The sequence below is a fragment of the Echinops telfairi genome, unplaced genomic scaffold (genome assembly GCF_000313985.2).
Source record: "Echinops telfairi isolate 266 unplaced genomic scaffold, ASM31398v2 ScPeMD7_18;HRSCAF=68, whole genome shotgun sequence".
Classification (NCBI taxonomy): Eukaryota; Metazoa; Chordata; class Mammalia; order Afrosoricida; family Tenrecidae; genus Echinops; species Echinops telfairi.
Window position 1 is genome coordinate 83,164,517 of NW_022103915.1, and position 21,409 is coordinate 83,185,925.

The window sequence follows — 21,409 nt, forward strand, 5'->3', positions numbered from 1 at the left end:
CGGTTCTCCAGCTTCTTCTGGCCACTCCTTTCCTCCCGGGCCTGCTCTTCTGCCGGCTGAGCCTGAGCCTCTAGAGAGGAAGCACAAGGTGTCTGATGGTGGTCTCCGATGAGATTTTCACCTCCTTCTCCTGCACCACAGAAAGGAAGGGACGCCCGATGGGTTCTGAAAACCAACTAGCTGTATTCTGGGACTCAAGGAAGAGCAAGAACAGAGCACTTCTCCCACCATCAGGAAAGCTGGCAGCTTTGGGAAGGGAGGTCCTTGAGAAACTCCACATTCCCCCCGGGTTTAGTTTCCTTCACTCTCTTGTCTGCCCGGCTCTAAGGCTAGGCCCCAGCCCAAGCCAGTCCAGCCCCTAATCGCCTGGCCATCCTTTCTCACCCAACCTTCATTAACCACTGGGCTTTCTCAGAATTCATCAGTATCTATCCTCTTCAGGCCAGACTTACCTTGTCTCTTGCTCATCTAACCACCTAGGACCCCAGGGCTCTGTCTGAATGCCGGCAGGGCCTTTCCACTGGCCTACTGGCCAGCTCCCACCCCAGAAGAGAAGGGCCTCAAGGCTCAGGCAGGACTCCTGGAGGGCAAGCCTGGAAGAGTCAGTCTCCCAAGCCCTTGGCTCAAACTCTCACCTGGACTGAACCAACTCAACACCCCATCCAACACCACATCTAGCCCAGTCTCTCCCATCAGCTCAGAGTCCAGTTGATCACTCAGTAGCCAGAGTCCCTTTCAGCCTGTCCTTCTAGGTCACTGCTGGCCTCTAGGCTAACAGCCCTGGCTGAGAGCATGGACTGTGTCAACCTTGTGAAGTAGCAAGGGCTCCTCTCTGCAGTTGGACAAGAAAGCACATGTTTCACCAACAATCAACCAACAAAAACACATGGAACGCCTTCTAAGTGCTAGGCATTAGAATGAATGTTACAAGTCTATCATCGACACCAAAAATGAAACTGTATTGAGTGCTTTCATTGAAATTGTCTACTACTCCCCACCACATGAGTCCAAGTGGCCGAGTTCTATGTGGAAAACCCATAGAAATAGAAATATCTGCATTGTATCTTTTATTGCTGGTTACTGTTTACATGAATCATCCCATGTGACTCAAGAACATCTATGGATTAGGAAATTATTGTGGTTTCTATATGTGAAGTTTCCACCCTCTGCACTGACACAGCTTCATCTAGAGGAAAATGCATAAATGTAATTGTACAGGTGCAAACTGTTGAGAAAATCATATTTTCCTGGACTCTGACTCAACATGCCAATCCCCTTTGGTTTGTCAGAAACATACCTCCAGAGGAGGAAAAGAAGTGGTGTTAACCAACCTTATTATCCACAAAACATGCTACAACACTATCGCTAAATGATCTTGAACACGTGTCCATAGTATGAGCACTAAATGACACACAGCTACTAACTGGGAGAAGAAATGGGTCTTTGATTCTGAGATATAATAAAAACCTGGTGTCTTGATTAAGTAAGATGATGACAACAAAAGAAAATGCATAAATCAAAAAACAATAAGTTTTAGGCACGTTGCTTAACCGTATAAGACAAAGCCTGGACTGTCACCTGGGTCCCCTGACCACCAGGCCAGCAAGAGATCTTAAATGTCGCCGTAAGATGAGTCCTGGCATCCCGGATAAGACATGAACTTCTACCCAGACCCCTTCCTCAGGAGAAAGCCGATGGGCTTTTCTAGCAGCCGCTCTATGACAATGATTCAAAACACTCCTGCAGGCAGCTGAAATCTACCACAGCTACATTTAGATGGACTCCAAGGTAACTAAGGGCCTTGCACATGCTGATTCCATCAAATCTCCTGTCTAAGGAAGTATGTCTTTTCCTCTGTTTGAGGCATAAAGGAATTGGTCTACTCACTAAGACTCACTCTTTGTTGCTGTTAGGTACCCTGAAAACACTGCCAGTCCTGCGCCATCCTTAACATTGTTACGTTTGAGCCCATAATGCCAGCTGCTATGTCAATCCAGCTCCCGGAGAATCTTGTTCTTTTTCACTGGTCCTTTACCCCACCAATACAATGTGCTTGTCCATGGACTGGCTTCCTAGGAGCATGTCCAAAGTACGAGAGATGAAGTCTCCTTAACCTGGCTGCTAAGAATTCTGGCCTTACTGCCCCAGGACAGATTTGTTTGTTCTTCGGGAAGTCGATAGTACTTTCAGTATTCTTCACCAACACTGTAATTCAAGTACATCATTACTCATTACTCAGCTTGCATGTGCATAGGAGGCTATTGACAATACTACAGCTTTACACCAATGTCTATTGATCCACTTATGAGGACTTTTGTTTTCTGCGCATTGAATTGCAATTCATACTGAGGGCCATAGTTTGGTCTTCATCAATAAGTGCTTCGAGACTTCTCTTTCAGCAAGCAAAGTTCCATCCACTGCATATCAGAGATGGTCAATGAGTCTTCCTCAAATCCTGACGGCAGTTTTCTTCATCTCACCTAGATTTTTAAAAATCATTTTCTCAGCATATAGATTGAGTAAGTAGTATGAAAGGCTACAACCCTGATTTGAAAGTATGCAGCAGCTCCTAGTTCTTTTCTGCTTCTTGGTCTATAGACAGGTTCCATAGGAGTACGATTAAAGGCTCTAAAACTGCCATTCTTCCCAGTATTTTCCATGGTTTGTTATAATCCACACAGCAGAATGCCTTTGCATGGTCAATAAAACATAAGTGCATATATTTATGGTATTCTCTGCTTTCTGCCAAGATCCATATGATACTAGCAATAAAATCTCTTCTTCCACTTCTTCAGAAACCTTGAACTTCCAGACACTCCCCATCAATGTACTACTGCAATCGCTTTTTTCCTTGGCTTCAGCAAAATTTTACTAGGATGCAATATTTTTATTTTGTTCATTAATTTCTGCATCTTTCTTATCGCCTTTCTTTGGAATGAACCAAATATAGATCTCTTCCATTCGATTGGCACATAGCTCTTTTCCAAATTTCTTGACACACATTTGGTTCATCCAGCATTGCATCAGTTGAACTGCTCAATTGGTATTCCATCAATTACTGGAAACTTATCTTTAGCTAGTGTCTGCAGTGAAGCTTGTATTTCTTCCTTCAATATCCTTGTGTCTTGGCCATATGCCACCTTAAGTGGTTGAATGCCAGCCAAGTCTTTGTAGCCCAGTGACTCAATGTATTCCTTCCATCTTTTTTTTTTACATTTTATTGGCATGTATGTAATGCACATGCCACACAATTCAAAGTTCAATCATGTTGACATTCCCTGCTTTGTTCAATATTTTGCCAATAAAGTTCTTTACTATTCCAACATCTTGAAGCTTGGATTTCTTTTTTTCTTCAGTTCTTTCAGCTTGAGATACTGGACCATGTAATTCCCTTTGGGTTTCTTTCTAACAGCTTTACTTAATCTTCTTGAGCTTCCCTTTAAAGGTTTCTGTTCAACTCTTTCACTTCATCCGTTCTTTTGCTTGCTTTAACCACTCTTTGTTCAAGAGAAAGTTTCAGAGTCTCTTCTGACATCACTTCAGTATTTCCAGCTAGGACCCCACTCACCTCTTTAGCTACTTTTTACTGTATGCCATAAATCCGATAGCATCTTTGCCTTCAGTACGCAGTAATATTTAAAGTAAATTTATGCAACCTATCTTATATTTAATCACATTTTATCATTTGTTCCTCTTTCTTCTTTATCGTTGGGATCATGTATTTGCTCAACTCTTCATGTGTGTGTCTGTGTGTGTGTTTCAGAAGTTCTTGTATTTCAGAGTTATACCTAAGCAGATTTTATACAATTTTGCTCAAATTGTTTCTGAATACCTTTTTTGTTACTCTTGTAACATATTTTCCTTTTTAATGTATTCAAAAAGCTCTTTTTGAATATGTGGAGACTATTTTATTTTGATTTTGAAACAGTTGTAAACTTTTATTTTTGTCAGTACAATACAGGTTTTTACTGGGTTGTTTGAAAGTGGTGTTAATGACATGGTACTTTATCCCTTCCTGAATACTTTAGTGTTTAATTCATAAAAACAAGGACGCTTTCTTACATAGCTACAATATAAACTTCAAACTCAGAAAATTAACAATAGTGCATCGATATCATTACAACCACCCAACTTTCAGAGTAACCAGGCCCCCATGAGCTTTAATATTTTTACTTCTTCAATGAGTCCCCACAGGTCCTTAGATAACAAATTTCCCATCACCAGTATCCTCGTTCCCTTAAACGTGTCCCCGTCACTTTATACCCAGGTTCTGATACCCCTTACCACACAGCATCCCCAAGCTGAGGAGGACTGTCTCCCTCTGTACAATCGGGTCCGCTCTGACAACAGCACCAGACTTGCTCTCTGTGGACGCCCTGCTCACATCGCTTGAGCTCCAACTCCACTCACCAGGCCAACTCTTTGAACGGCCGCATGACCACACTTTGACTTCTACGCACCTCACATGCATTCTGACACCCACGCCAGGCTGCGCAGTGCAGAGTATCAGAGCTTCTGTGGGGTGAGAGGGGTGCCCACCATACAAGAGGAGCTCTGTCATGGACAACGTTCTCATTCTGATCAGGCTCTCTTCTCCGCTCTGGATTCCTATAGCTCCCCATGCTTCCAGGGCCATTGTGGGCAATGTACTTTGGTTATTAAAATAAGATTCTGTTGGTTTTGAAGAGAATTGGGATCAAGATGTTTATAACCAACAATATTTTCCAGTCTACGTGTCTCTTCTCTGTGCGTTAGGCGGATTAGAGTTGGTCGGAGGAGCAGAAATGGCTGACAGGGCTAAGCCTTGGTCGGAGCCTTTGGACAGGTGGAGGTTGAGGGTAGGTTCTACTAGCAGGTTTTCTCTTTAAGAAATTGCTACTTTTATGTAAAGTAGAAAAGGGTACCAAGGAACCCAAAGAACATTGCCAGACAACTGTCCAGAGAACGACATCTCTGATATGCCCACACATTTATTCTAATGAGATCACATAACGAGAAACGAGAAGAGATACATAGACCTATCGTCGCCAGTAGATGGCATCTTCCTAGCATCTGCCATTATGCATCGTCCCATCCCACTAGCTCTTCCTTTTCTTCTCTTTAACCTTTTAAATTGTGAATTGGGTGAACATTTACAGAGCAAAGTGGTTTTCCGTTCAACAACTCATACACGTTCTTTCATAACAGTCATTGCAGTACCACAATATTCCAGCATGCTTCCCACTCCCTCCTGTGTTTATGGTTTCCTGCCCTCCTTCTATCCCAGAGCAAATGATGACCCTTTGGTCTCTAGTATGATAACTTGTTCTAAGAAGTGTATACCTTCCTGGTATTATTCACTTTAGGCCTGTCTGTCTAGGGCTGAAAGTTGAGCCACGGAGCTGAGCTCAGTTCTAAGCTTGAACTGTGTTCTAAAGGCCGCAGTCTTGGGAGTTGCACAAATCTCTATCAGACCAGTCAGGTTAGTCTTTTTTATAATCTTTAGTTTTGTTCCAGATTCTCCCACTCTAGCCAGGACCTCCTATTGTGACCCCTTTTAGAGTGATCTGCCGTGATAGGCAAACATCGGCTCGTTCTTCTGGGCTGCAGGGCATGGAGGCTGGGGTTCTGAGGTCTATTAGTCATGTGGACTAATTGTTTCATGCATCTTCGATGTTCTTGGCTCTTCTTTACCCTGGATGAGGAGGTGCCAATAGTTGTCTCTTAAATGGCTACTCGCAAGCTTTTAAGACCCCAATCACTACTCACCAAAGTCAGTGTAGGCCACTGTCTTTGTGGATTATGTAAGCCAACAGGTCTTGATGTCTCTTGAAACTATAGTGATTTATCCAGGTGTTTGTTTATGGCTAAGAAGTGTTTGTAACTTTGCCCCTTATATGCTCTGCTATACTCATGGACATATTTGCAGCATATATGTAGAAATATTTATGTCCTCTCTGAAATGTGTTCATATTTGTGGATGTAGTTCCATTCAACTCCCAACACCTGTTCAGCTTGTGGGCCTATCTATGTAACTACTTATAGATTCATTTTGAAAGTTGAGCCACGTATGACCAGGTATGTAATCATATTTACCTATTTTTGCAAGACCAGGTATGTAATCATATTTACCTATTTTTCCTTTAACTCTGATGCTTCTCCCAGTGTCTTTCTGAACTTTAATTATTTTGTACTGACTTTCCCCTTATTGTATATTGACGTTTTCTTCACACAAGTTAATATATGCAAGCCTCAAATTAGTGATTTCCTTTCTCTTTCCATTCCATCCCTGGTAACCTATATAGGATGTTTCTCTCTGTGTGTAAACTTTCCCACAAGCTTTTGTAGTAGTAGTCTCAAACAATATTTGTCCTTTTGTGATTATATTTTATTCCGCATAGAGCCCTCCAGGATTATCCAAGTTCTGAGATGCTTCACAAATTCATTGCTACTCACTGATGTCTCACAATATTCCACTGGTGACAGAAGACTTGATGAGCCGTGGGAGGACATCAAGGAAGAAAGTCAAAGGTCATTAAAAAGACAGGAAAGAAAGACAAGATCAAAGTGGATGTCAGAAGAGATGCTGAAACTTACTCTTAATCATAGTGTGGCTAAGGCAAATGGGAGAAATGATGAAGTCAAAGAGTTGAGCAGAGAATTTCAAATGCAGTTCAAGAAGACAAAGTAAAATATTATAACAAAACGTGCAAAGATCTAGAGTTAGAAAACCAAAATGGAAGAACACGCTCAGCGTATCTTTTATTTTCTCCACATGTTTGAAATGAGCTAGTATGTCAATGAAGACTCTAAGTCCTCCTATGTTTAGCCACATGTTTGGCCACTCTGACCATCCTTTAGATCTGAGGGTAAGGAATCAGGAGGGTTTGTAAGACTGTGAGCCTTTACTCACTCATTCACTCTTTCACGCATTCACTCATTCACTTACTCACTTATTTCTTTGTTTTTAAAGAAGTATATTCTACATATTTTCACAGCCCATATCAATAAACACAATCAGTAATGATAGTCTATAAATGGGGGGGGGCAGGGTTCCTCATTTTGTTCTTCCCTCTTATAATTTCTTCTCCCTCCCTTCACCCTGTCCCTGCCCCTATCTCTGGCTTCTTTGTAGTCTTCAGCCTTTTCTTTTGGTGTGAAAACCACTTTTCTTTTTCTTTGATTTTCCTTAGAATAATGGTGCCATTAAATACTTATCTTTATAAGATTGAGTAACTTTACTAAGTTTAATGTTCTCTAGTTTGGTGTATGTCTGTGGTGTTTAGGAGAATTGCCATTGTTGTTTTTTTAATGGATGCATAATATTACATTGTATGACTGCACCAGAGTTTGTTTACCTTTTCTGCTATAATCAGAGTTTGTGGTTGTTTCCATCTTTTTGCTATTATGGACACATCTGCAATAAACACGGGCTTATTAAACATATGTCTGTTGTGTTGTATTCTTTATTTCTTTGGGGCATATACCTAGTAGAGACATGGCTGGATCACAAGGTAATTGTATTTGCATCTGTTTAAGGACACACCAGGTGCTCAGCATTTCTTAAACTGAGAAAACTAAGGGAAAAAATTCAAGCCTCAAATTGCAATACTGAAAGATTCTGTAGGCAAAATACTGAACAATAGAGGAAGGACCAAAAGAAGATGGAAGGAGTACACAGAGTCACTGTACCAAAAAGAAATGGTCAACATTTACCCATTTCAAGAGGTAGCATGTGATCAAGAACCGATGACACAGAAGGAGTAAGCCCAAGCTGAACTGAAGGCATTCATGAAAGGCAAACCTCCAGGCTTTGGTAGAATACTAACAGAATATTTCAACAAGCTGGCGAAGCACTAGAAGCACTCACCTATGTCAAGAAATTTGGAAGACAGCTATCTGACCAACTAACTGGAAGAGATCCATATTTGTACCCATTCCAAAGAGCTGTGACTCAACAGAATGTTCAAATTATAGAATAATATAATATCACATGCAAGTAAAATTTTGCTGACAGTCATCAAGCAACAGTTGCGGGAGTACACCAAAGGGAGCTACCAGGAATTCAGATCAAATTCAGAAGAGGCCATGGAACAAGGGCTATCACTGCTAACCTCAGATGCATCTTTGCTGACAGCAGGAAATACTGGCAGGATGTTTACTTGTGTTTTGTCGACTATGCAAAGACACCCGATTACGTAACTCATAATGAACTATGGATAACTTGAGAAGTATGGAAATTCCAAAACACTTCATTGCATTCATATGGAACCTGGACATGAACCGAGAGGCATTCATTCAAATGGAACAAGGGAATATTGCATGAATTAAAATCAGGAAAAGGTTGCACCAGGGTTGTATCCTGTCACCAGTCTTATTCAGTCTGTATCCTGAGCAACTAAACCGAGAAGCAAGCTGAACTAAATGAGGAAGAATGCGGCACCAGGATTGGAGGAAGGATTTTTAAGGATCTTTGATATGCAAATGATACAATAATAGTGTTTGCTGAAAGTGAGGATGATTTGAAGCATTGTCTGATGAAGATTAAGGTTTGCAGCTTTCAGTATGGATGACAACTCACTGGAAAGAAAGCCAAAATTCTCACAACCGGACCGATAGGTAACTTCATGATAAACTGAGAAGAGATTGCAGTTACCAAGGATTTCATCTTGCTTGGATCCACAATCAATACTCCTGGAAACAGCAGTCAGGAGATCAAACGATGCTTTGCCTTGGGTAAATCTGATGCACAAGACCTCTTTAAAGTGCCGGAAAGCAAACAAGTTACTCCAAGGACTAAGGTACACCTGACCCAAGCCGTGGTATTTTCCGTTCCCTCAAATGCAGATGAAAGGTGGACCGTAAATAAAGAAGACATAAAAAATGCAGACATTTGAGTGATGGTGCTGGCAAAAAATATTGAAAGTTCCATGGACTGCCAAAAGAACAGACAAATTCGTTTTGAATGAAGTCTAGCCAGAATGCTCGTTAAAAACAAGGATGACAAGATTTTGTCTCATATACATTGTGCACGCTCTCAGGAGAGACCGGACCCTAGAAAAGGACACTGTATTTGGGGAAATAGAAAGGCAGTAAAAAAGAAGATTCTCACTGAGATGGAGTGATATGGTGACTGCAGTAGCAGGTTCAAACATAACCATTATGAGGATGGGGAGTGGGGGGGTGGCACTGTTGCTTTCTGTTGTCCTTGGGAGTGCTACGAGTTGGGACCAATTTGATAGCACCTAGCAACAACAGCCTGCTCACTTTCTGACTGGACCACGCTGGCCCTGCCAGCTTCCGGAGGCATGGCCCGAGGCACGGCCTGAGGCCTGCTACAATCTGGGCACGAGCTCGTAAGGAGCTTCCGGTGTGAGGTAAGCCCTTCCTCTCTCTAAACTAACACATACCTACCCCGTCACACTTTTCTTCTTTTTAGTGTTGGAGGAGCCTCTCCCAGTGCGTGAACGTGTAAGCTTTGAGGGTTTTTTTTTTTCCTTTTTATCTTTTTTACATTTAAAAGCACTCAAAAGCATAATCCCTTGAACATTGAACGCATACAAAAAGAACACTTGATATGATGCAGATCTTGGGATGGAAGGCTGGACGCCTTCATGGGATGCCCGTCACGACGCTGAAGGCAGCCATCTCTCTACGCTGACTTGGCTGTTAGAGGGCTGGATGCCAGCCCTGGCGCCCTGGGAACTGCCCCTTTCTGGCTCCTCCTTTTTTAAAGGAGGCTGTAGTCCTAAAATGCTTACTTTCAAACTTTAAAGCCACATAATTAATTCCCCTCAATAAGTACAACACGAGCCAAAAAAATCAGGAATTTGGTTTGTCACTTTTTGAAATATATACTTTTTCTTTTTGTCCTCTGCATTTTCTTTCTCTTGGCTTTCGTTTTGTTTTTTTTATGGCTCATCAGTTTATTTTCAGAATCAGAATCAGAGGCAGAACTACATGATGTCATGGGCTCTTCTTGCATGAATTAAATGTTTGAGGGATTATCCTTTGGAGTACTTTTGAGAGTAAAAAGAGAAAAAACCAGCTTGTTGATGATCATAAAATAACACAGGGAGAGAGATTTCTCCAATATTAAAATAAAATGTGATGGGGTATATGTGTTGGGTCAGTGTAACTAATGCTGAACTGTTTGGTTTTTTGTCGGTAGTTTAGTGGTTGGCATGTAAATTTGAATAATACTTTGATTAAAACGTATTCTCTTGTTTGCATATAGCTATCGTCCTATCACAGGCAGCGTTATACTTCAAGATGGGTCCTGAAATGTCCTTTCTGCAGATGAATCCAATGTCGTGCTTCTTAATATGGACTGGGCTGGGATGTTTTCTCAATATACAATTGTTCTTGTATGTAAAGCTCTTTCCTATACACATAGGTGCGTCTCTGGATTTGTTTCTCTAGGTAACCCAGACTAACACACCCATGAATGAGGGTACTTCACTTGTCCCCTCTCTGTTAGCTTGGCTGTCCTACCTTCTATCACTACCTCACCAACTCCAGCCTACCTGCCATGCCAGACGCAGGCTTTGACCCGGTCCTTAGACTGGCGTGCTGGTAGCACTGCCTGCTCCCTTCACCCCTGCAGCGAGGCACGACCATGCCTTACTGCTGGATCTCTCGTTTTCCTCTTTTCAGCCAATGACTATTGAGCCCCAGAATTTTGTTCTGAAGTGTGAGATAAGAGCAGCTATTTTTAAATGCTTCAAATATATGAATCTGTGATGGTAGTAAGATGAGAAAGGGAACTATCAGTTGGGGTATTCGGGCGTATCTGCCTCTACAGACTGGTCAGGCTGCCCCGCCTCTGTGTCACACCAGAAGGCAAATCCCTCCCCTCCACTCCTTACTACGGTTTCCTCTAACCCTAGATTCTCTGTCTGCTTCAGCAGACCGTCATCACGGATCTCGTATTTCTAAACCTAACTTGCTAGATCATTGTTATCGTGATTACAACCCATGGGGAAAAAGAGCCAGAGGAGTAGAACATCCTTAACTCGATCGTGAAAGGGTTCAGGCTTTCGTGGTCCCAGGGGCTCTACTGGCAGTTAGCACAGCCTCCACCACCTTCGCTTTCGTGCCCTCAGTCTTGTCTTCTGCTTGGATTCAGCCGGCGTGCGTACAAATGTGGGAGCAGCATAATTCTCTCCCAACCTAATGAGGAGACGTCAGCAAACCCACCTGCCGGATGACACCCAGCCTGTGCCCAGGCCTGTGCCTCCCCCAATGCCCTCCGGATACTGTCCCCAGGAGGAAGGTTCCATCAGATCTGACGTGGGCAGCCTTCCTGGAAGGATGCAGCCACAGCTGCTCCTGTTGGCTTTTCCCAGGCCCCCTAGACTGGAGGTCAGCGCCCCACCCCACCCCTGAAGCCTGAGCCCACCTCATAAATGGAATCCCCTGTACTCTAGCCCCTCGACCTACTGCTAGTCAGGAATTTCTTTAAGCCTAACCCAAATCCTCCCTGAACCGAAGCTTCCATTCCCAAACCCAGACCAACCAGACGGGTGTTGAATAGACAGTAAGCAAAGAGGGCAAGAGGAAGGGTGCTAAGTGCACCCTGGTTTCTCGGCTTCTCCTTGTCACCTGGAAAGTAGGTTGTGCTTCGGAAGACACTTGAGGAAGGATGTGAAAAGAAGTCATTCAAACGCCTCACTCTGGGCTAGGGAAGGGCACTCGAACACACAGGGTGGCAACAGTGGGGGTTAAGCTGTTCCTCACTGCCTTTTCTTGTTCTGGGCCCCACTCAAAATTGGAGGCTTTTCATGTCACTTGATAAATAGGTCAAAGTAGAACACCCAAGTGAGGGATATGCTGCCTCCAAAATCCAAAGAGGCCCACTAGGCATTGTGCCTCCTTTTTAGACATTGGGGGGTGGGGGTGGAGGTGGCAAATGCAATAGCTTATTCTTCATTTTAGTAGGAATATCTTGACATGCCCCACACCACTGGACCCCTAGAAATTTTACTGAGGTGGAGGGTGCCTGAATCTTCGTTGGGTTAATTTCCCAACCTCTTGTACGCAGATGTTGTACCAATGAATCTAGAGTCTTTGACACATCCTCCTTAGTAGATCCAATCAGCATGATGTCATCAATATAATGGACCAGTGTGACATTTTGTGGAATAGACAGGTGATTAAGATCCCTTCAGACTAAATTATGGTACAGGGCAGAAGAGTTGATGTACCCTGGGGGAGAGTTGTGAAAGTATATTGTTGCCCCTGCCAGCTAAAGGCAAACTGCTTCTGATGGTCCTTCGAGAGACTGGTATTGAGAGGAAGGCATTGGCCACATCAATAGCTGTATACCAAGTACTAGGAGAAGTATTAATTTGCTCAAACAATGAAATCACATCGGGAACAGCAGCTGCAATTGGAGGCACCACCTGGTTAAGTTTGCGATAATCCACTGTCATTCTCCAAATATACATCTGTCTTCTTTACAGGCCAAATAGGTGAGTTAAACGGGGGTGTGGTAGGAATCACCACCCCTGCATCTTTCAAGTCTTTGATGGTGGCACTGATCTCTGCAATCCCTCCAGGAATGCGGTATTGCTTTTGGTTTACTATGTTCCTAGGCAATGGCAGTTCTAATGGAGTCCACTTGGCCTTTCCTACTATGAGAGCCCTTATTCCACATTTCAGGGATCCAATATGAGGGTTCTGCCAGTTACTAAGTATGTCTATTCCAATGATGCATTCTGGAAATTGGGAAATAACCACAGGATGGGTCTGGGGGCCTGCTGGACCTACAGTAAGGTGTACCTGAGCTAAAACCCTATTGATAACTTGACCTCCATAAGCCCCCAGTCTGACTGGTGGGCCTGAGAAACACTCTGGGTCTCCTGGAACTAGTGTCAGTTCTGAGCCAGTGTCCAGTAATCCCCGAAAAATTGGATTATTTCCTTTCCCTCAATGAACAGTTACTCTTGTGAAAGGCTGCAGGTCCCTTTGGGGAAGGCTAGAAGAAAGACTAGCAGTATAGACCTTCGGTGATGTAGCAGGGTCCTCCTTCAAAGGGACCTGGCCTTCCCCTCTTTCAAGGGGTTGTGGGTCTGTAAACAGGCTCAGGTCTGGGAACTGATTGAACGATCGTGACTGTCTATTCTGCTGTTCACCTGATCTACTATTCTTTCGCCTGTACAGATCACGTAAATATTTAGTAGGTTTCCCATATATTTCATTCCTAGGGACACCGTGGCTAAGTAGTCAATGCCATAATTCCACACGAGACAGGTTGCTTTGATTACTACTGAAACTTAGTTGTGTATTATAACCACGCCCACCTTGTCTCTGTTGATTTAAGTGCTGACACCTGCCCTCCACCATCACGGGGACCCATCAGCCCCATTATGGGCAAATGTAGGCGTTTGCTTAGGGCAGTGCCTAAGCAAACTATTAATCCTGGTGCACATAAAATAGCAATTATAGGAGTCTTAAGAGATGCTGGGGCCCACTTCACAAACTTGTTCCTTATGGTTGTGGTAAAGGGTATGTCCTCAGGACACCCCCTTTTGGGGTCTATGGGAATATCCTGATAGATCCATTCCAACTTACCAATTTCTCTAAGCTTTTGGATGCCTTCCTCTACAGGTATCTACCAAGGTGGGTCAGGTACTTCAAGATGGTCTAATCTTCAGCAAACCAACCAAATAATTAGATCCTCTCAGCCTCTCTCGCAGAGACATTGAAAGAAGATTCTGTGCTTAGGGGTCCCATATCCAGAAATTCAGACCGGTCTAATATTCATTTCGTGCACCAGTATCCCACACCCTTAGTAACCATTCCCCGCGATATTCCCCAGGCTTCTGCTTGTACGTATTTGAAAACTCGAGATCTTTGTGAGTATAGTGCACTTCTTGGGTAATCATCTCAACCTCACCTTTAGGAGCCTTAATTTTAGTGACAGGTCTAGCGGAAATAATGGGTAGTGAGGGTATTTCCTGGGTGCTCTCAGCAATATCTTGTAAGGCATTTCCCTCAGGCAATGCTACTGATGCAGCTCCACCTGGCATTTCAGCTTGAACGGTTTGGCTAATCTGCTCAGGTGTGGATTGTTTTATTGATAGTAAACTAATACTTTCAGCTGGGAGGGGTGGACCTATTGACTGGGGTGGCTCAATTATTTCTAGGGGCTCAATATCCTCCTCTTCTGGATCATCAGCCCATATGTTTCCATCCCGTGTTTCAGGGTCCCAACTTTTTCCAATCAATGCCCTCACTTTGGTATCAGACCGTGCTCTAGATCTGAAATTTAGCTCATGTTGTAATTCAGCCACTCACATAATGAGACTTACAAAACTCCTGGAAAATATCACATACGATCACTCAGAGCCTCTCCTTTAACTAGCACCTCATCTATTGGTGGTGCTACTTTAGGTATTATTTTTGCTATTTCACACCATGGATTAGGAAGAGTAGCAGACTTATCCATGCTTTGGGGTGTTGAAGTAGCATTACTAGTGTTAAGATTAATCAGGCCTGAGAGCCAATTTAAGAAGCCCATATTTATGATTTTATTTCTCTAGAAGCACTCCTGGTACCAAAATGTGTTAGACAGGGTTCTCTAGAGAGACAAAACCAGAATGCTAATACTTTTATATATATTTATACAGATAGATATATAACAGAAATAAACAGTTAATTAAATTATAAAGCAGTACAAATGGCTCAGGGCAACTCACTCCGGTGAGACACTGGCAGTCCTTCAAGTCTTGAGGGTCACCAGGTAGTCCTCTGTCGAGCAATTCAGGCTATCCGGGCACAGGCAGCAAACAGCAAGGCAGGTCACCAACAGTCAGCCAGATGACAGGGTCTGACAGTCCCCAGCTCAAGAGATATAAATTCCAATGGTGTGGCAAAGCAGGTCTTGAAGGAACCTCACATTATAGCGACACAGTCCACGTGTTAGGTGTCCCACAGATAGCGTGGCTTGAAAATTGAGGCACAGAACAAGCAAGGCAGCCGCAGGAGACAAGAAAAGCGAGGCTTGCCAAGCCATTTCTCTCTCCACCCTTCAATCAATCCCACATGTGTTTATCGGCCAGGTTGGCACAATAAACTAACTACCTCAGCCCCATTGCAGAAACACAGGGAGATCTGTGTGGGAGACTGGAAGAAGAAGACCAGTTTGGTGTGCAGGCCGGTTTTCCACACCTTCCTAGACAGGCTCCGTGGAGATAGAAAGCCAGCTGGGTCTGGGGTATGGAAACTGCCCTGTCTTCATCTGAGAGTTTGGCTCCCAAAACACAGGCCCTGGTCTGTCTCTCCTTGAGTGGCTTGTGATAGGGGGCTAGCGTGCAGGACAGGGGACATTGGTCATTTGTAACAGCTGGATTGACAGAGTGTCCTTGAGGAGTCAAGAGAAAGACTTGGTCCAAACCAAGCTAGGAGAGCAGTCAGGGTCAGTCCAGAGACCCCGGGAACTCAGAGAGGCTCCAATCTCACAAGCATGGGTCCCTATTAAGCTCTATCTCGCCTCTCAAGTGTGGGGTCGGGATATTGGGGAGCTCAGTCCTTCCCCTATCTGGGCCCCCCCCCCATGTGTATAACAACATGATCCAAGGTACTTTTTTCCTTTACCCTCCTAGTGGCACAGGACACTCCCAGGAGTTTGCATCAGGGTCTCCCACTACCAGCCTTGCATTCAAAGAACAATAAGGAGCCCTAACAGCAGCTATCAGGCTGAGCTTCCTCTGACTGACCATCCTCTAGGCCTGAGGCAAGAATTCTAGGAGGGTCAGGATCCCAGGTCACAGTAAAGGAATCTCTAGAGCAGTGGTTCTCAACCTTCCTAATGCCGCAACCCTTTAATACAGTTCCTCATGTGGTGGTGCCCCCCCAACCATAAAATTATGTTTGTTGCTACTTCATCACTGTAATTTAACTACTGTTATGAATTTGGTGACCTCTGTGAAAGTGTCACTGGACTCCCAAAGGGGTCGCGACCCACAGGTTGAGAACCGCTGCTCTAGCGCAGACTAAGTGAAGTGCTATGTAGTCATTGAATCACTTTCCTAGGTAGCAACCCTGCTCCAGGCAGAGTCCCCTGCTATCAATTCTCTGAGTTTTGCTTCCTCCTCCCTAAACCCCACACTGCATCCATCGCCTCTCACCTTCTCAACCCCAACTCTGTGTCAGGCCGAGTCTGAAAATCCATTTTAAAAGAGCAATTATCTCTCCCCCAAAAGATGAGTTGTTCTGGTCTTTTGGAATTTACCTGACATCACCAATCCTCAACAACCTGGCAGAGAACAGAGCAGGGCATTTCCTCCAGAGACTCAGGAGTCATGACATTATGGGTCCAGGCATCGGTGCCCAGGTGGGATAAACGTCCCCAACAACCAAGACAGTTTGTAGTTGGGAGGCTGCGCTGCTACCAAAATGCACCGCAGCCGCTCTCAGTTTCCAGTGCCCTGCCCTGGGCTCAGCACTGAGCTCACTCAGCCTCTTTCCTCCATGGCTGAGCTTTCCGCACCAGCCCGGCTGAGTCTGCGCAGCCACTGGAGTGCACCCCTGACCCTGTGCTGAGCCTGCCCTGCTGTCAATTCCCTCCTGACACAGTTGCCAATGAATGCCCTGTGTGGATTCACCACCCTGACTTGTCCCAGTAAGACCTGGCCTGCCAGCCCACCTGATGATGCCTATTGAGGAGCCCCCTCAGACTTTGCCCACCTTCCGCGCCGGGGCTCAGTCCCTGAGCAGTCTCAGCCTCCTGCAGCCTTTCTGGGCCGCCCGGCCCAGACTCCCCCTGCTGGCAACCTGAGTAATGGCAGCCTTTAAGGCAGATGGTCCGAGGCTGATGGATGTACTACGGTATCAATTAATAACCCAATTTTGCAAGAGTCCCTTCTGATTTGTGGCGATCCGACGTGTCTCAGAGAACTGTGCCTCCTGGTATTTCATTGGCTGAGTTTTCGGAAGTCAAGTGCCATGCCGTTGAATGTCTCTGGAACCTTTTTAAAATTAGTACCGCTTTCCATGCTACACAAAAGCCATTCATAAAACAAAAGGCTACCAAGTAGGGAAGGAATTTTCCCATTCACGTATACAGGAATATTTTGTTAGCGTTCCTAGACACCACCTCCCCCAGGCCGCCAAAAAAAAAGAAAAAGCTACCAAATCACACCAAATGGCACAATAAACCTAAAGTACCATCGATGTTGAGTGTTCACAGACACGTTCAAAGCTAGGGCTGCAGGAAAGTCCCAAGGGAGGAGGAGGCCGCCGCACTCCAGATGCTGGAATTTGGGAGCACGCAGTCTCTACTGGCCAGCTTCAAAAGAAACGCTGAATGCTAGTTTTGCATTTTGCCATTTTGCCGTGAAAGTAAAAAACATTTCAGATTTCTTTCCGTTAGCGAAGACAGGCACTGATGCACATCTCCGGTATATTGGAAGATTAGGAATATTGGTGTCCTGGGGAGAGATTTTTTTCTCATCTAAGGGTCACAAGAACATGATCATTTTCATACTCCAAGGGCTCTTCGTTTTAATAGGTTATTCTCAAAAATATTAATATACTTGGAGGCGTTCTAGCCTGAACTGCTCGATTCTCATTGTATCCATTTCCCTGTAAATCAGAACAATGAAGCCTGATGTGTGATGGGCATACAAAAAATTTTGGAAAAGTGGAAGAAACCCGAATACAACACTTGTTTTTTTTTTCACATGGAAGACTGTTCACCAGGTACAGTTCAGATACAAACCGGGTACAGGGCAGTCTGCATGACAGTGCAATCTCTGCTTATGCAAACAGGTGTACTTGCCTTCTGGTTTGTTTTTCCTTTATAGATGTCTGTGTTTCTAATTAAAAACCATATGTGTCATCAATTCTTTTGTGGGCAGTTAGAGTAATCGGACTAAAGCTGACATTTTTTCCATTTGAAAAAAATTTCAGTATTGCTAATTTTGTAATTATTAAAATCATTTGTAAAAAAAATATACCACAGGGGGGAAAAAAGACCTAAAACCCAATGTCATTGAGTAGATTATGACTCATTGTGACCCCATAGAGATTTTCCAAGGATGAGAATCTATGAGAACTGACAGCTTCATCTTTCTGGAGAGCTGGTGAGTTTGAACCACCAAACTTGCGATCAGCAGTGCAAAACTTACCAGACAACACCTCCGCGGCTCCTTAGGTGATTGAAAATATCCTGGCTTGGGCCAGGGGTAGCTTAGTCCTCAAAGCAGCACCTTTGCTCTGAAATGCTTTAAAGAGATCTGGCATAACAGATTTGCGCAATGTAATATGCCATTTCATTTCTTGACGGCTGCTTCTATGACCATTGATTACAGAGCCAAGGGACATGAAACTGCTGACAACTTCACTCTTTTCTTGATTTATTGTGTTGTTCATTGGCCCAGTGAGGCTCTGTGTTTTCTTTAGAGTTGGGGTCCACACTGCAGGCTGCACTCCTTGACCTCCATCAGCAAGTGTTTCAAGTCCTCCTCACGTCCAGCAACCAAGACTGTGTTAGCTACGTGTCCTAGGTGGTTCATGAGACCGCCTCCGGTGCTGATGCTGCTTGCTTCCTGTAATCCGTCTTCTCATATTATTTCTTCAGCCTACAGATGGAAGACGAGGGTGACAGAAGGATACAGCACTGACACACACCTTCTTGATTTTCACCACTCAGCATCTCCTTGTGCTAGTCTCTCTGTCTGTGTTCAGGTGTCACACGAACAAGATTGAATTCCCCTCCTTGTCAATGTTGTCCAGCTGTATTATGACCAATATAGTTGTCAGCTATTGCATCGTCAATAAACTACAAGCAAGCATCTTCCCAATTGTCAGCAATGATAGCCCTCATTCCGCATTTTCTTCTGAATCTGGCCTGAACCCTGGCAGCTCCTTGTCAGTGTACTGCTGCAGCCATTGTTGAGTTCTCTACAGCAACATTTCACATGCACGTGATCTTGTTAGATCATTTCCACATTCTGGTCAGTCACCTTTCTTTGGAACGGGAATAAATATGGATCTCTCCAGTTAGTTGACTGGGTAACGTCTTCTGAACTTGACATTCAACCTTGTCAAGTACTGAGGAATGAGTGCTTCCAGTGCTGTGTCAGTTATTTAAAACCAGCCAATTGGCATGCCAATTCAGGGACCCTTGTTTTCCGTTAAATGCCTTCATTGCCATTTGGATTTCTTCCTTCAGAACCACTGGTTCCTAATCATAAACTACCTCTTGAAACTGTGGAACATGGACCAATCCTTGATATCGTGTCTCTGTGTATTCCTTCCATGATTTAATGTTTCCTATGGCGGCATTTCATGTGTTTCCTATATATTCTTCCCATACTGCAACACCAGGCAGGCCTGAATTTTCTTTCTTCAGCTCTTTCCATTTGAGATAAGCTGAGCGGGTGCTTCCCCTCTGCTTTCCTAGCTCCAGGTCTTTGCACGTCTCATTGTAACACGTTGTATTCTTGAGCTTCCCTTTGAGATTTTCTGTTCAGCTTTTTTACTTAATTTCTTACACTCATTTTACCTACTCTATATTCAAGAGCTCCCCACTCACCTGTCCGTCTGCCGAATCTTGGGAGCTAGGGTGGCTGTCATGCTGGACTCTACGCCGCCAGTATTTCCAATAGCAGCAGGGTTGCCTGTGGTGAACAGGTTTCAGAAGGAAGGAGCTGTCCACGTCTCAGAGATTAGCTGCTGAGACCCTTATAAATCGCAGCAGAGCATTGTCACATATCATGCTGGACGATGAGCCCCTCCGGTTAAAAGCCACTGAACACCTGCCTGGGGAAGTTCTGCTTACTCAAAGTAGCGCTGACCGCAGTGGTGAGGATGGAGTAAAACTTCTGGAACCTGCATTTGCTGGTCATAATGTGAAGACGCGACTGTGAATGCCCATTAATGATCAGAACGCTGAGCGTGTGAAGTATGAACCTGGGAAAACTAGAAGTCGTTAAAAGTCAAATGGAACGCATAAAGATTGATGTGCTGGGAGTTATGCAACTGAAACGAACAGGGGTAGGGCATTTTAGGGCAGACAATCACATGATTTACTCTGCCAGCCATGACAAATGTAAGAGAACGGCATCACGTCCATCTTCACAAAGGACGGTTCAAGGTCTGTCTGGAAGTGCAATGCTGTCTCTGATAGGGCAATATCGATTCACCGACAAGGAAGTCCACTTCACGCAGCAATTATGCTAATTTACTCACCAAGCACTAAAGCCAGGGACGAGAAACTGAGGGACTCTCTGAAGTTGATCAAGCATGCCATCACGATGTGTTGATAACCCTCGGCACTTGAGTGAGAACGTGGGGAACAATGAAGGGGGAACAAGCATCAGAAAACAGCCTTGGTGATAAAAAAAAAACAAAGCTGGAGCTTATACGGCAGCATTTTGCAAGACCAAGGACTACTTCCTTGCAAGTATGTTTTCAGCTACATCAATGGCAACTTTATCTGTAGGAATTGCTGGTGGAGGACTTCAATATCATCAGCCAGAACAAAGCCAGAAAGTCCAGGCTACAGCTGAAGAAAATTAAAATAAGTCCAGAGTCAAAACGATCCTTCCTGAATGAAGAGGACATCTCCAGGTTAGATTTGACACAGTGAATGCTAATGACCAAGACCTGGCGCATTGTGGGGTGGCATCAAGAACATCACTTCTGAAGGCATCAAAGGGTCACTAGAAAAGCAAGAGAGAAGGATAACACCAAATGGAATGTCAGGAACCACTCTGAAACTCGCTCTGGAACGTCGGCTAGGTAAAGCAAATGGAGAGCAGAAATCTTTGACCGTGTGATCATTTTCTAGGAACGTTTGTAAGCTTCAAGGAACCTAAGAAAGTAAAGATCACTGTCAAAGCCTTACTTCTAGGGCCCCCCCCATCTGACAGCCCCTCCATTCACTCAGGGAAAAGAGCTACTTAGCTGCCTTGAAATTTTCTAGGAAAAAGAAAGAGCAACTGAAGTCTCAGAAAGGTAACCTGGGGCCAAAGTTTGAAGACAGGCACGCCTCGGTTTTCTTCTGTTTTTTTCAACCAGCCGGTTTCCCACCACGCTTCTCCAACACTTAGAACATAGAAACATGCAACCCGGGATTTTTTTTCTCTTGTGTAAGAGAAATATACTGCTCCTCAACCTGAGAGCTCCTTTATTAATGTAGCATATTATGGATATCGTCCCGAAGGAGCAACCCAGGATCTTGGAATCATTTTAGTAACCTCTAAAATTCCAAATATCTGAAGCTCTGATCCCAGAGTGCTGGAAATTGGAGTCCGTAAGCAACCTCTGGGTGCCACGCATTGTTGGGGATATCACTAAGCTTCGTGGGCTGCGGGTGCTGGGGCAAGGTACTGAAACCCTTTCCCCTAGTTGCCCTGGGTTCCTGTTTCAGCCTTTCCCGCTGACTCACCAGCTGCGTGGGAGGTCAGGGTGTTTGCTC

General features: G+C 44.3%; 1 pseudogene; it reads right to left on the bottom strand.

Moving 5' to 3' along the window:
• Positions 1-21,076: 21,076 nt before the first annotated feature.
• LOC115868919 lies at positions 21,077-21,201 on the bottom strand (annotated as a pseudogene).
• Positions 21,202-21,409: the final 208 nt, after the last annotated feature.